This window comes from Theropithecus gelada, chromosome 18 (genome assembly GCF_003255815.1).
Source record: "Theropithecus gelada isolate Dixy chromosome 18, Tgel_1.0, whole genome shotgun sequence".
Lineage (NCBI taxonomy): Eukaryota > Metazoa > Chordata > Mammalia > Primates > Cercopithecidae > Theropithecus > Theropithecus gelada.
In genome coordinates this window covers 52,424,233-52,439,313 of record NC_037686.1, presented here as the reverse complement: position 1 = coordinate 52,439,313, position 15,081 = coordinate 52,424,233, and positions in this window count along the sequence as shown.

The following is a 15,081-nucleotide window of genomic DNA, read 5'->3' as shown; positions in this document are numbered from 1 at the left end:
CTCATTCTCTCTCTCTTTCTCTCTCTCTCTCTCTTTTTTTTTTTTTTTTTTTTTTTTTTAGACGGAGTCTTGTTCTGTAACCCAGGCTGGAGTGTAGTTATGCGATCTTGGCTCACTGTGACCTCCACCTCCTGGGTTTAAGCAATTCTCCTGACTCAGCCTCCCGAGTAGCTGGGATTATAGGCGCCCACCACCACACCCAGCTAATTTTTGTATTTTTAGTGGAGATGAGGTTTCATCATGTTGGCTAGGCTGGTGTCAAACTTCTGACCTTAAGTAATCCACCTGCCTCAGCCTCCCAAAGTGCTGGGATTATAGGCATGAGCCACTGTGCCTGGCTTCAAGTCCCCTTTTGAGGTTCCTTTGCTCTGTACAACCACAGAGGAAGGGGATTTTTTTTTTCTCTTTTGCCCTTCAAGGTGCTCCTTTCCTCCCAGCTTATATTACATCCAATACAGAATACCTCTAGGTAGAAATATATTTCTACATTTCTACTTTTTTCCATAAATGTTATAGTATTTTTTTAAAAAAAACATGATCACAAAGTTTCATATCCAATAAATTCAATTGGTGAGTTGATGGTTTTAGAAATCAGTTCTAATTACCCATAATTCTACAGGGTTTCTTTCTTACTTAGCAACTTAATGATGTGAATATATACACAATTTTTCTCTATTTTAAAGGGACCAGTCTTTTTAACATGCTTTTCTTCAATCTGTTGACTTTCCAGTGACAAACCAATGATTCTTCTCCTCTCTACTGCCTCGTTGCTCCTTGACTGATCTGCTGATAAGTCTTAACTGAGAATAGAAGGACTCATTCTATTGAGTTTGAGGAAGTTTAGTTCCTTTGTGTGAAAATTGTCCTGGACAAATTGCTTGAAGTAGAAGTCAAATCTTATTTTTTTTAAAAAACTTGCAGCCAGGCACAGTGATTCACACCTGTAATCCCAGCACTTTGGGAGGCCAAGGTGGGTGGATCGCCTGAGGTCAGGAGTTTGAGATCAGCCTGACCAACATGGTGAAACCTCATCTCTATTAAAAATACAAAAATTACCTGGGTGTAGTGGCACACACCTGTAATCCCAGCTACTCGGGAGGTTGAGGCAGGAGAATTGCTTGAACATGGGAGGCAGAGATTGCAGTAAGTCGAGATCATACCACTGCACTCCAGCCTGGGTGACAGAGTAAGAGTCTTACTAAATAAATAAACAAACAAACAAACTTGCCAATATTGCCTGACTCCTTTATTCCATGTGCTGTTGCACTAACAAATGAACTATTACATAACTCCAAGTATGTTTTAGCTGAAGGAGTCATAGACTCTAGTTAGTCCAACCTTCTCATTCTATAGATGAGGACCATGAAGTCCAGGCAATTTTAATGAATGAACCCAAACTCAAACCCTCACCAGATAGGTTTAAAAATTTTATACTAGAGTTTCTGATGTTAAGGTAATTCAACCTCATCTGAGTTCCAATGAAAAGGATATAATCAGGGATACAAGCTCTTTTCTGACATTTATTTTAAACACATGTCCCATAGTCAGGTTTAGCACTTAACTGATGCTTGCCCACATTCCTGCTGAAGCACATAAATTGTCAGGAAATTAAATTTTTGGTTCATCTTTTGTTTGATAGAAATGGAATCTTTGAGTAAGGTGGTATTTGAAGTTCCTTACTTACAGTTCAACATGGCTATTTCTGTTCATTTTTATGAAGTGCTAAGCTAACCGTGATGCTGTGCCCTAAAATACAATGCCCAGGATATTGCTGTTCCATTAAGCTGCCTGTTAGTGTGTATACCAGGAAAGGTCTTGCCTGACTTTAGTGTAGGCGCAGGTAGGTTAGAAAAATCTGCCTGCCACCGGGCACGGTGGCTCATGCCTGTAATCTCGGCACTTTGGGAGACCAAGGTGGGTAGATCACAAGGTCAGGAGTTCGAGACCAGCCTGACCAATATATTGAAACCCCATCTCTACTAAAATTACAAACTTAGCTGGGTGTGGTGGCGCACACCTGTAATCCCAGCTACTCAGGAGGCTGAGGCAGGAGAATCACTTGAACCCTGGAGGCAGAGGTTGCAGTGAGCCAAGATGGCGCCACTGCACTCCAGCCTGGGAGACAGAGCGAGACTCTGTCTCAAAAAAAAAAAAAAAAAAGAAAAAGAAAAACATACCTGCCAGGCCATTGCTACTTTTTTTGTTTCTCCCCACACTTATCAATAACAATATAATTATGATTACCATAAGCAACCAAAGTCCTAGAGATTTGGATTATGTTTAAATAGCAATATCTTATGTTTAAGATATTAGCATTTTTACTACAGCTTGCATTATTGTAAGCCTAGACTTTCAAATATGGCCAGATGATGGCTGACATTGTAAATCTGACTCACCCAAACCGAATCACAACTTTCTCTGAAATAGTAGCTCTCCACTGAGGATGAGTCTGCCCTCCAAGAACATTTAGAAATGTCTGGAGACATTTTTGATTATCACAGCTGGAGGTAGAGGGAGGTGCAATACTATCAGTGGGCCGAAGATAGGATGCAGCTAAACATCTTATAACTCAAAGGACAACCACAACAAAGAACTGGCTCAAAATGTCAATAATGTCAAGGCTGAGAAACTCTGCTCTGAAAAGAGTGCCAGTCTGCACACCAAAGAAGAATGCAGTATGATTAATATTTTTAAAATTTTTAGAGTAAGTTGCCAAATAAACATTCAAGATTACAGCCCAAAATACCATTCTCCAGAGGAAACCAGAATATGCCAAAGTGGAAAATGTATATTTAATGGGTTTAACTGAAGGCCAAGTAAGACAACTAAATATAAACACAGTGGTATGTGGGGATAGCATTCAATAATTTTGCCATATATATTTTTTCATACATACTTTAGAAACAGACATATATACCCACTAAAACTTCATCAAGATTTAGGGGTAATCAAGCTCTGTCTCTCTCTCTTTTTATATTTCAACCACTAGGGCTCTGGGACCCCAGCTATTTATATTTTTAAGCTTCAATATAGGAATCCTCATATGAGCTATTGTTGTTATCCAGACTAATATTTTCTGTGTCAACATTTTTTCTTTTTCTTTTTCTTTTTTTTTTCTGAGATGGAGTCTCACTCTGTTGCCCAAGCTGGAGTGCAGTGGCACTGTCTCAGCTCACTGCAACCTCCGCCTCCCAGGTTCAAGTGATTCTCCTGCCTCAGCTTCCCGAGTAGCTGGGATTACAGGTACCTGCCACCACGCCTGGGGTTTCACCATGTTGGCCAGGCTGGTCTCGAACTCCTGACCTTGTGATCTGCCCACCTTGGCCTCCCAAAGTGCTGGGATTACAGGTGTGAGCCACCTTCCCGAGCCTGTCAATGGTATTTTACCAGCTAGTTTTTGCTGCATAACAGACCATCCCCAAATTCAAAAGCTTTCGTGAATAGACACGTACTTTGGTGTTCTTGGGCTCATTGAATGGATGGTCTATGTCAGACTCAGCAAGTGGTTCTGCTTCAGGCTATTGGGTCTTGCTAGGCTAAGCTCTTCATTGTGGTTGGACTAGGATTTGCTACATGTGTGTTTTTTCACCCAGGCTAAAGAAGCAGCATCTGCTCATGGGAGATTCTTCTGATGGCAAATGTGCAAATCAGGGAGCAGAAACATGCAATGTACCTTTAAGCCCAGGCTTCAAACTGGCACACTGTCACTTCTGACCATCATTGGCCAAAGTGAGTCACACAGCCATGCCTGACATCTATATTCTCTGCACATGACAAAGAGTGTAGAAATGGGAGGAGAAGAATTGGGAAGAATTACGTTATCTACAACAGATATTACGGCTATTCCTTGTGACATCATCTCAAAAGTTTAATGGGTCCATGTAATGCAACTCTAAAACCTTGCAAATACCCATTTTTGCTACATCGTTTATAAACTTACCTAATTTTTTAGAAGTTTATTTTCTTTTTCTTTCAGTGTGAAATTTTAAAATCTTACGTTACAATAAATGGAAAGTACAAAAGACTAAAGAAAAAAATCCATAATATTACAGTCTACAGAAAATTATTGCTGTTTGGGTACATTTACTTTTTGCATTGAATTGTTTTGGGATTATAGAAGAAATTTTTGCCTATGTTGAGAATTTGGAAGATAATAAAAAGCATAAAACTTCCTTGAAATCCTACTACACAATCATAATCTCTGTTACCTTTTTTTCCTAGGCACAGATGTGTTTTACCTAGTTGGGATTATACATACAATACATGATTTCTTTCTTTCTTTTTTTTTTTTTATTATACTTTAAGTTCTAGGGTACATGTGGATAACGTGCAGGTTTGTTACATATGTATACCTGTGCCATGTTGGTGTGCTGCACCCATCAACTCGTCAGCACCCATCAACTCGTCATTTACATCACGTATAACTCCCAATCCAATCCCTCCCCCCTCCCCCCTCCCCGTGATAGGCCCTGGTGTGTGATGTTCCCCTTCCCGAGTCCAAGTGATCTCATTGTTCAGTTCCTACCTATGAGTGAGAACATGCGGTGTTTGGTTTTCTGTTCTTGAGATAGTTTGCTGAGAATGATGGTTTCCAGCTGCATCCATGTCCCTACAAAGGATGCAAACTCATCCTTTTTTATGGCTGCATAGTAGTCCATGGTGTATATGTGCCACATTTTCTTAATCCAATCTGTCACTGATGGACATTTGGGTTGATTCCAAGTCTTTGCTATTGTGAGTAGTGCCACAATAAACATACGTGTGCATGTGTCTTTATAGCAGCATGATTTATAATTCTTTGGGTATATACCCAGTAATGGGATGGCTGGGTCATATGGTACTTCTAGTTCTAGATCCTTGAGGAATCGCCATACTGTTTTCCATAATGGCTGAACTAGTTTACAATCCCACCAACCGTGTAAAAGTGTTCCTATGTCTCCACATCCTCTCCAGCACCTGTTGTTTCCTGACTTTTTAATGATTGCCATTCTAACTGGTGTGAGATGGTATCTCATTGTGGTTTTGATTTGCATTTCTCTGATGGCCAGTGATGATGAGCATTTTTTCATGTGACTGTTGGCTGTATGAATGTCTTCTTTTGAGAACTGTCTGTTCATATCCTTTGCCCACTTTTCGATGGGGTTGTTTGTTTTTTTCTTGTAAATTTGTTTGAGATCTTTGTAGGTTCTGGATATTAGCCCTTTGTCAGATGAGTAGATTGCAAACATTTTCTCCCATTCTGTAGGTTGCCTGTTCACTCTGATGGTAGTTTCTTTTGCTGTGCAGAAGCTCTTTAGTTTAATGAGATCCCATTTGTCAATTTTGGCTTTTGTTGCCATTGCTTTTGGTGTTTTAGACATGAAGTCCTTGCCCATGCCTATGTCCTGAATGGTATTACCTAGGTTTTCTTCCAGGGTTTTTATGGTATTAGGTCTAACATTTAAGTCTCTAATCCATCTTGAATTAATTTTTGTATAAGGAGTAAGGAAAGGATCCAGTTTCAGCTTTCTACTTATGGCTAGCCAGTTATCCCAGCACCATTTATTAAATAGGGAATCCTTTCCCCATTTCTTGTTTTTCTGAGGTTTGTCAAAGATCAGATGGCTGTAGATGTGTGGTATTATTTCTGAGGACTCTGTTCTATTCCATTGGTCTATATCTCTGTTTTGGTACCAGTACCATGCTGTTTTGGTTACTGTAGCCTTTAGTATAGTTTGAAGTTAGGTAGCATGATGCCTCCAGCTTTGTTCTTTTGACTTAGGATTGTCTTGGCAATGCGGGCTCTTTTTTGGTTCCATATGAACTTTAAAGCAGTTTTTTCCAATTCTGTGAAGAAACTCATTGGTAGCTTGATGGGGATGGCATTGAATCTATAAATTACCTTGGGCAGTATGGCCATTTTCACGATATTGATTCTTCCTATCCATGAGCATGGTATGTTCTTCCATTTGTTTGTGTCCTCTTTTATTTCACTGAGCAGTGGTTTGTAGTTCTCCTTGAAGAGGTCCTTTACATCCCTTGTAAGTTGGATTCCTAGGTATTTCATTCTCTTTGAAGCAATTGTGAATGGAAGTTCATTCATGTTTTGGCTCTCTGTTTGTCTGTTACTGGTGTATAAGAATGCTTGTGATTTTTGCACATTAATTTTGTATCCTGAGACTTTGCTGAAGTTTCTTATCAGCTTAAGGAGATTTTGGGCTGAGACAATGGGATTTTCTAAATATACAATCATGTCATCTGCAAAGAGGGACAATTTGACTTCTTCTTTTCCTAACTGAATACCTTTATTTCTTTCTCTTGCCCGATTGCCCTAGCCAGAACTTCCAACACTATGTTGAATAGGAGTGGTGAGAGAGGGCATCCCTGTCTTGTGCCAGTTTTCAAAGGGAATTTTTCCAGTTTTTGCCCATTCAGTATGATGTTGGCCGTGGGTTTGTCATAAATAGCTCTTATGATTTTGAGATATGTTCCATCAATACCGAATTTCTTGAGCGTTTTTAGCATGAAGGGCTGTTGAATTTTGTCAAAGGCCTTTTCTGCATTTATTGAGATACTCATGTGGTTTTTGTCTTTGGTTCTGTTTATATGCTGGATTACGTTTATTGACTTGCATATGTTGAACCAGCCTTGCATCCCAGGGATGAAGCCCACTTGATGATGGTGGATAAGCTTTTTGATGTGCTGCTGGATCCGGTTTGCCAGTATTTTATTGAGGATTTTTGCATCGATGTTCATCAGGGATATTGGTCTAAAATTCTCTTTTTTTGTTGTGTCTCTGCCAGGCTTTGGTATCAGGATGATGTTGGCCTCATAAAATGAGTTAGGGAGGATTCCGTCTTTTTCTATTGATTGGAATAATTTCAGAAGGAATGGTACCAGCTCCTCCTTGTACCTCTGGTAGAATTCAGCTGTGAATCCATCTGGTCCTGGACTTTTTTTGGTTGGTAGGCTATTAATTATTGCCTCAATTTCAGAGCCTGCTATTGGTCTATTCGGGAATTCCGCTTCTTCCTGGTTTAGTCTTGGGAGAGTGTAAGTGTCCAGGAAATTATCCATTTCTTCTAGATTTTCTAGTTTATTTGCGTAGAGGTGTTTATAGTATTCTCTGATGGTAGTTTGTATTTCTGTGGGGTCGGTGGTGATATCCCCTTGATCATTTTTTATTGCGTCTATTTGATTCTTCTCTCTTTTCTTCTTTATTAGTCTTGCTAGCGGTCTATCAATTTTGTTGATCTTTTCAAAAAACCAACTCCTGGATTCATTGATTTTTTTAGAGGGTTTTTTGTGTCTCTGTCTCCTTCAGTTCTGCTCTGATCTTAGTTATTTCTTGCCTTCTGCTAGCTTTTGAATGTGTTTGTTCTTGCTTCTCTAGCTCATTTAATTGTGATGTTAGAGTGTCAATTTTAGATCTTTCCAGCTTTCTCTTGTATGCATTTAGTGCTATAAATTTCCCTCTACACACTGCTTTAAATGTGTCCCAGAGATTCTGGTATGTTGTATCTTTGTTGTCATTGGTTTCAAAGAACATCTTTATTTCTGCCTTCATTTCGTTATGTACCCAGTAGTCATTCAGGAGCAGGTTATTCAGTTTCCATGTAGTTGCGCGGTTTTGATTGAGTTTCTTAGTCTTGAGTTCTAGTTTGATTGCACTGTGGTCTGAGAGACAATTTGTTATAATTTCTGTTCTTGTACATTTGCTGAGGAGTGCTTTACTTCCAATTATATGGTCAGTTTTGGAATAAATGTGATGTGGTGCTGAGTAGAATGTATATTCTGTTGATTTGGGGTGGAGAGTTCTGTAGATGTCTATTAGGTCTGCTTGCTGCAGAGATGAGTTCAATTCCTGGATATCCTTGTTAACTTTCTGTCTCGTTGATCTGTCTAATGTTGACAGTGGGGTGTTGAAGTCTCCCATTATTATTGTATGGGAGTCTAAGTCTCTTTGTAAGTCTTTAAGGACTTGCTTTATGAATCTGGGTGCTCCTGTATTGGGTGCATATATATTTAGGATAGTTAGCTCTTCCTGTTGAATTGATCCCTTTACCATTATGTAATGGCCTTCTTTGTCTCTTTTGATCTTTGATGGTTTAAAGTCTGTTTTATCAGAGACTAGTATTGCAACCCCTGCTTTTTTTTGTTCTCCATTTGCTTGGTAGACCTTCCTCCATCCCTTTATTTTGAGTCTATGTATGTCTCTGCATGTGAGATGGGTCTCCTGAATACAGCAAACTGATGGGTCTTGACTCTTTATCCAGTTTGCCAGTCTGTGTCTTTTAATTGGAGCATTTAGTCCATTTACATTTAAGGTTAAGATTGTTATGTGTGAACTTGATGCTGCCATTATGATATTAACTGGTTATTTTGCTTGTTAGTTGATGCAGTTTCTTCCTAGCCTAAATGGTCTTTACATTTTGGCATGTTTTTGCAATGGCTGGTACCGGTTGTTCCTTTCCATGTTTAGTGCTTCCTTCAGGGTCTCTTGTAAGGCAGGCCTAGTGGTGACAAAATCTCTAAGCATTTACTTATCTGTAAAGGATTTTATTTCTCCTTCACTTATGAAACTTAGTTTGGCTGGATATGAAATTCTGGGTTGAAAATTCTTTTCTTTAAGAATGTTGAATATTGGCCCCCACTCTCTTCTGGCTTGTAGAGTTTCTGCCGAGAGATCTGCTGTTAGTCTGATGGGCTTCCCTTTGTGGGTAACCCGACCTTTCTCTCTGGCTGCCCTTAAGATTTTTTCCTTCATTTCAACTTTGGTGAATCTGGCAATTATGTGTCTTGGAGTTGCTCTTCTCGAGGAGTATCTTTGTGGCGTTCTCTGTATTTCCTGGATTTGAATGTTGGCCTGCCCTACTAGGTTGGGGAAGTTCTCCTGGATGATATCCTGAAGAGTGTTTTCCAACTTGGTTCCATTTTCCCCCTCACTTTCAGGCACCCCAATTAGACGTAGATTTGATCTTTTTACATAATCCCATACTTCTTGCAGGCTTTGTTCGTTTCTTTTTCTTCTTTTTTCTTTTGGTTTCTCTTCTCGCTTCATTTTGTTCATTTGATCCTCAATCGCTGATACTCTTTCTTCCGGTTGATCGAGTCGGTTACTGAAGCTTGTGCATTTGTCACGTATTTCTCCTGTTATGGTTTTCATCTCTGTCCATTCGTTTATGGCCTTCTCTGCATTAATTATTCTAGTTATCAATTCTTCCACTTTTTTTTCAAGATTTTTAGTTTCTTTGCGCTGGGTACGTAATTCCTCCTTTAGCTCTGAGAAGTTTGATGGACTGGAGCCTTCTTCTCTCATCTCGTCGAAGTCATTCTCCATCCAGCTTTGATCCGTTGCTGGTGATGAGCTGCGTTCCTTTGGAGGGGGTGATGCGCTCTTATTTTTTGAATTTCCAGCTTTTCTGCCCTGCTTTTTCCCCCTCTTTGTGGTTTTATCTGCCTCTGGTCTTTGATGATGGTGACATACTGATGGGGTTTTCGTGTGGGTGTCCTTCCTGTTTGTTAGTTTTTCTTCTAACAGTCAGGACCCTCAGCTGTAGGTCTGTTGGAGATTGCTTGAGGTCCACTCTAGACCCTGTTTGCCTGGGTATCAGCAGCAGAGGCTGCAGAAGATAGAATATTGCTGAACAGCGAGTGTACTTGTCTGATTCTTGCTATGGAAGCTTTCTCTCAGGGGTGTACTCCACCGTGTGAGGTGTGGGGTGTCAGTCTGCCCCTAGGAGGGGACATCTCCCAGTTAGGCTACTCAGGGGTCAGGGACCCACTTGAGCAGGTAGTCTGTCCGTTCCCAGATCTCAACCTCTGTGTTGGGAGATACACTGCTCACTTCAAAGCTGTCAGACAGAGTCGTTTGCGTCTGCAGAGGTTTCAGCTGCTTTTTGTTGTTGTTGTTGTTGTTGTTGTTTAGCTGTGTCCTGTCCCCAGAGGTGGAGTCACAGAGACAGGCAGGACTCCTTGAGCTGCTCTGAGCTCCACCCAGTTCGAGCTTCCCAGCCACTTTGTTTATCTACTTAAGCCTCAGCAATGGTGGGCGCCCCTCCCCCAGCCTCGCTGCTGCCTTGCCTCGAGATCGCAGACTGCTATGCTAGCAATGAGGGAGGCTCCATGGGCGTGGGACCCTCCCGGCCAGATGTAGGATATAGTCTCCTGGTGTGCCCGTTTGCTAAGATCCTTGGTAGAGCACAGTATTGGGGTGGGAGTTACCTAATTTTCCAGGTGTTGTGTGTCTCAGTTCCCCTGGCTAGGAAAAGGGATTCCCTTCCCCCTTGCGCTTCCCAGGTGAGGTGATGCCTCGCCCTGCTTCGGCTCTCGCTGGTCGGGCTGCAGCAGCTGACCAGCACCGATTGTCCGGCACTCCCCAGTGAGATGAACCCAGTACCTCAGTTGAAAATGCAGAAATCACCTGTCTTCTGTGTCGCTGGCGCTGGGAGTTGGAGACTGGAGCTGTTCCTATTCGGCCATCTTGCTCCACCCCCCATGATTTCTTAATTTTTATTTTTCTTGCCAAACTACATACTAAGCATTTCCCATGTCATTAAATGTTTTACAAACAAAATGTTAATAGCAGTCAAATGTTCCAACATTTGCCTTTGATACAATTATTAAAAAATCTTTTTTATCTTCATAGGTTAATCCTTTTAAAATTGTGCTTTCTTTGCTATTTATAAAGCACTTTTTTTTTTTCTTAAGATGGAGTCTCACTCTGTCACATAGGCTGGAGTGCAGTGGCATGATCTTGGCTCACTGCAATCTCTGCCTCCCAGGTTCAAGTGATTCTCATGCCTCAGCCTCCTGAGTAGCTGGAATTACAGGTGTGCAACACCATGCCCAACTAATTTTTGTATTTTTTCTTTTTTTTTTTTTTAGTAGAAACGGAGTTTCATCATGTTGTCCAGGCTGGTCTTGAACACCTGGCCTCAAGGGATCCACCTGCCTTGGCCTCTCAAAGTGCTAGAATTATAGGCATGAGCCACCGCATCTGGCCAGTAACGCACATCTTTGAAAAACCATTAAAGACAATGGGAGTATATCCTAGATATTGATCAAATTCTGGTTTTATTCAACTTTCACATAGTCATTTAAAAAAACTATTTCTGGTAAAGTTAACCAAAATAAGAACCAGAATTCATCAGGGCCAATGCAAGTCTCAATCGTTCTTTGAAGGTTTCTACCTGGCTTATTTATTATTCTGGAACTTATAGTAATTTTTACTTTCCAGTGATACTTTCTATTGATTTTCTTCTAAAGGCAGTATGATAAATATTTCATTTGGTGATTATGTAGCTAAGAGACATATTAAGGCCTTAAATCACAGAAATCTGACAAGTTTACAATGTCAGCTGCTTTCCATTCTAAGTGCTTTCAGGGCTGCATGTAGAGTTCTAAGGAGCCACATGTCCCTGGCTGGCCACCTTAGGTGTATAACAATACTTATGTATTGATGAGGCTTCAAGTGTTAGCAGATACAAATGGCTTAAGGATTAAGTTCTAAATGTTTAACCCAAATTGCCCTTCGTATCCTACAAGCTGATATTGAATTGAGTTCAAAGAAATGTACAAACCAGGTATGTTGGTTTCCCGAGGCAGCCCTAACAAAGTCCCACAGAATGGGTGGCTTAAAACAACAGAAATGCGCCATACATGGTGGCTCATGCCTGTAATCCCAGTACTTTGGGAGGCCAAGGCAGGCAGATCACTTGAGGTCAGGAGTTTGAGACCAACCTGGTCAACATGTGGAAATCTCATCTCTACTAAAAATGCAAAAAAATAGCTGGGCGTGGTGGTGTGCACCTGTAATTCCAGCTACTCGGGAGGCTGAGACACGAGAATCATATGAACCTGTGGGGTGGAGGTTGCAGTGAACTGAGATCGTGCCACTCGCTCCAGCCTGGATGACAGAGTGAGACTCTGTCTCAAAAAAATAAAATAAAATAAATAAATAAATAAAAAACACCAGAAATATATCGTCTCCCATTCGCAGAGACCAAAAGTTCAAAATCAAAGTGTCAGCAGGGCCATGTTCCCTTTGAAGCCTGTAGTGGAGAATCCTTCCTTGCCTCGTCCAGCTGCTGGTGTTTCCCTGCAATCACGGGCATTCCTTGGCTTGTGGACGCATCACTACAATCTGTCATCATATAGCCATCTCTCCTTGTGTGTCTTTTCTCCTCTCTATAGGGACTCCAGTCATATTAGGTTAAGGGTTCATCCTATTCCAGTATGACTTTATCTTAATCCCATCTGCAGTGACCCTATTTCCAAACAAGGTCACATTCTGAAGCACTGAGGGTTAGGACTTCAGTGTATCCTTTTGAAGGACATAGTTCAACCCACAGCACCAGGAAATGGAAAGTTAAAGTTCTGAGTAAATGAAATACCCCATAATAGTATGTGTTCTTATTGCTTAGCTGGAAACTGAATAAATAATAAAAACATGTTTCTGCAATTGTGGAATGGCTTTAATTAATAGAACAATGGAAAGTTCCCCTTTGGTCACTTACCAACACTTACTCTGTTTTAATTTCAAACTTAAAGAATATCATTCTGAGAGGTTCTGTTAGCATTCTGAGAGCATGGCATCTCTACATAGGATGGTCACAATATTCGTAAGGTAACCTCCTGAGTTAATTACTGTTTTCTGGGTATTTTCCAACTTTCTCTGAGTTTCAACATTAGTGATATGATGCAGGATAACAGCATTGTGTGATATAGGGAGATATATGGCCAGAAGGGACACATTTTTCTAACTCCTCATGCAATCTGAGATTTGGCTAATTAAGTCCATCTCAGTTGCAAATAAGCCAAAGGAGAAGATCTTTCCCAGAATATTGCTTGATTAGAAAAGTCTGCCCCAGTGTATTTCAGCTGCAGGCCAACCGGCAATGTCCTGAATCACCGAAGAGAGCGTCAATCATGGGCTTCCTCATATTGCTCTCCTTGATAAGTAGTTATTGTCCACAGCAGCTTTCCGAAAGCAGTTATGCATACCCCAAAACTCATTTATTGACTGTCACATAATAAATCAGTTACACACAGACATTGTCTATTGCTGATTGTACATGCTTTATTCAATCAACTGTGCTTATGGAATACCCCTGGCAGTATGAAAAAAAATGTGTAGCATGTAAAATAAGCTCGCTGGTGAGATAGATTCATAAAACACTCTTAGAACAAGTTCATCAAAGAAGACACTTAGAAAGGTTAGGATTAAGCTTAACATATTTGAAAAAAAATTTAAAGATTTTTTTTCTTCACTCAGGATTGTTGTTTTGTTTTGTTTTGTTTGAGATGGAGTCTCACTTTATTGCCCAGGCTGGAGTGCAGTGGCATGATCTTGGCTCACTGCAACCTCTGCCACCCGGGGTTCAAACGATTCTCCTGCCTCAGCCTCCTGAGTAGCTGGGATTACAGGTGCCCCGCCACCATGCCTGGTTAATTTTTGCATTTTTAATACAGACAGGTTTTCACCATGTTGGCCAGACTGGTCTTGAACTCCTGACCTCAGGAGATCCAACTGCCTTGGCCTCCCAAAGTGCTGAGATTACAGGCATGTACCACTGCACCTGGCAACATTTTAAACTGATAATATGTCCCTCAGTAGAATTGTTGTTACCATCTAAACGTTACTGAATTAATTGCCCCATCCTTAAACTAGGCACATCATTTTCTAAGAGAAAAATCTGAAACAAAAATAACCAAGTGACATTCTAGGACCCTAAAGCATTGGATAAAATTAGGATGCTTGTTTATAATTTCTGTTGTCACTAAGTGCACACTCATGGAAACATGTATACAGTGTGTTTGCTGAGCACATTTTTATATGCTCAGTGCTCTGTCCTATAGGACTTTCATGTATTATCTAACTTGCAGTAACATTATATTGTGGGAATTATTGTCATTCCCATTTTAAAGATGAGGAAATTGAGGACTAGATGGGTTAATTTATCTATGGCCCAAGCTAGTAAGTGGCACAACATGGATATGAACCCACGAGGGCAACGCCAGAACCTGAGTTCTTCCTAGGTCATTTATTCCCATTTCTCTAAAAAGAATCCTTAATCTGTCTCTTCTGTCCTTGTTGAAGACATTCTGTAGCTGTGGTTGCAGCCAATGCGCATTCCAGAATTCATCACTGATTCAGGGTGAGCTTAGTTGTGTGAACAGTAAATTTATGGATCCAGGATGCTGGAAGCAGCACCACCTCGTATCAGAACAATTCATCCCTGTCATTGCCTTTGTTATAGGTTTCCCATGATGTCACTGCTGAAGGCCGGGTAGAGAGTGAAGGGGTTGGCATCCCCTGAAGCACAGGCTCAGACAGGTTTGTGCGATGGGGCCATTGCTCCCTAGCCCATCCTCAGAAGGCCAAGACTCCTCTAAATTGAATGCAGGTTGGGGGTGTCTGGGGTGCCAAGTAACTCCCTCGAATTCCTCCCAGCTCACATGAGCTGTTATTCTTCCTGTGGAAAGTAACCACTGCAAGCATTCGGTATGAGAATGAGGATTCTGTGAGATTATAAATAACATCCCCGTTCCTCCACTCCCCATGAGCATATTCCAGGAAAACATTTTGGGAGCCTAGAGGAAGATGAGTAACTAGAAGCAACTTTGGCCAGCTGTGACTATGGCCAAAACATGCATTTTGAGGTTAGAGTGCTGTGGTTTAACTCTGCCACAGTGAGCTGCTGTGAGGACCACTGTTCCTTTCTGATTTGTTTCTAAAATTTATCATTTGCATACAGAAACACTCTCAACAAAAAGCAAAATAAAACAAAATCAAATAAAGAAATAGCCGACTCTCATGATTGAATTATATGAGGTATTGGGGAACTGCCTGGATAGCCCTGCTGATGGGAATGAGAAAGATGGGGAAGAAGGGCTTACTAACATCATCACCATTGCTTACATTGTTTGTCAAGGCTTTCTCCTGATTTATTGGGGGCAGGGGATGACATTGAGGCTCAATGACTTGTTGGCCATGAAGAATGGGGGAGAGTGCTGTTCCTTTTTTATACTCACAAGAGGTTTCTGCTACTTTGATCCTTCAAAGTGAGGCCATAGCCCCCCACAAAGCAGTGCTGCCTG